We start from the raw sequence: 1609 nt of genomic DNA, 5'->3' as shown, positions 1-1609 counted from the left end.
CGGTGGTGCACTCTGTTACAATGGTTCGTCTAGCTTATCGTATGGTTTCCAATCCACCTCAACTCTATATATGATCTTTGTATTTTGTGTTCTATCGTGTCAAACAGCTTGGTTGAAAAAAAACAAAATACTTTTTAACATTTTGTTTGTGTGTGTTTCTTGACGATTTCTATGTAACGAGACGTTGTTGTGTCTAAATTTGTCATTTATCATTTTCCTGCATGTTAGCTACTCTATCAAAACTATGACGTTTGTTCTCTTCTCGTTGGAATCTCTGAAACACGACAGAAGATAATCTAATCATGTTCATATCATAACAATGTTTGGTTGGAACATGAGAATAGGACATATGATATCACACGATTAATTATCATTGTACAGATACAGAAACTTTTAGCGTTCCTATTTGGCACCTTTTGTGTGTTACTATGCGGTAGATGCAGAGCTTCTCAGCTATACCGAGTCACATTTTTCCAACCATTCATCTAATCTCTCACTATCTCTCTCCTTCATCTTCTTCTTCTTCTTCTTCTTCTCCGTAGCTGCCTCTATTCCTTTACTACTTTCATCACGTAGCTCATCATCCTCTGTTATCGTCATATCGATCCTTCTACAAGCCTCTATGCTCTTCTCCAACATTGACTCTTCTATATCTATATGAACCGATTCAACAACTCTCTGGGTTTGGTTATGATTACACGGAGGAGTAGGCTACTTGAGGGGACTGCAGCTGATTTGGATCATTTCATGAAGCAATGGAAGGTTCGGATATATAATGCAGTTCCGGACAAGAATTTCTCAGCATACCTTGAGGCTGTCACGGTAAGATGAGACTTCAGAAGATGATGGATCGAGCAATCCCCATTATCCGCCAGTTGAAGATCCTCTGGAAGATACTGATCCATCTTGGGATGATATGGTAGTAGTTGGAGTTATGGAGTTCTCGAGTCTACTGTTTCTTTCTAGCATCACTCCTCCTTCTTTAGTGGCTGATGATACTCCCATTAGATTTCTCGTCTGTGTTAAGTACTCAACTAAGCATCCCTCAAGTCGTTGCGTATGGCTTTCTATCTCTATCTCACCACCAGAAGCACATCCTATGGTTAACCATGTCACATCATCTTCAAAATATGGGAGCTTCTTCATGCTCTCTGCATTGCACCAGTCTGGGCTGGGAAGAAACCGCTTAACTACTACACACTCTTTTCTATCATCATTGAGAAACATGGCCTCAGGGCCAGGCCAACAGATCGGATCGGCAGAAGCTTAACTGTTGAAGAGGATAAGTGGCACGCTGTCCCTGCAGAGAATGTTGCTGAAACATCCCACGACTGACATTCATCCCTTGCCTCGATGTCAAATCATTCATATCATTCATCTGTTGTAATTGTGCCGCTTGTTGTCTTGCCTGCAACTGTTGCTGTTGCTGTCTCGCTTGCAACTGTTGCTGTTGCTGTTGCATTTGGCGCTGTTGAAATTGCTGCTTGATTTGCTGCGTCATTTGTTGGTCTTGCTGTTGCTTCATGTGCTGATGCTGAAGCATACTGGAACTTAACTGGGGTTGATTAATATTAGACTGCAGTGTACTTAACCCACTTTGACCCGAGGC

The sequence above is a fragment of the Camelina sativa genome, chromosome 14 (assembly GCF_000633955.1).
Source record: "Camelina sativa cultivar DH55 chromosome 14, Cs, whole genome shotgun sequence".
Lineage (NCBI taxonomy): Eukaryota > Viridiplantae > Streptophyta > Magnoliopsida > Brassicales > Brassicaceae > Camelina > Camelina sativa.
The sequence above is the reverse complement of the archived record's forward strand: the minus strand, read 5'-3'. Positions refer to the sequence as shown.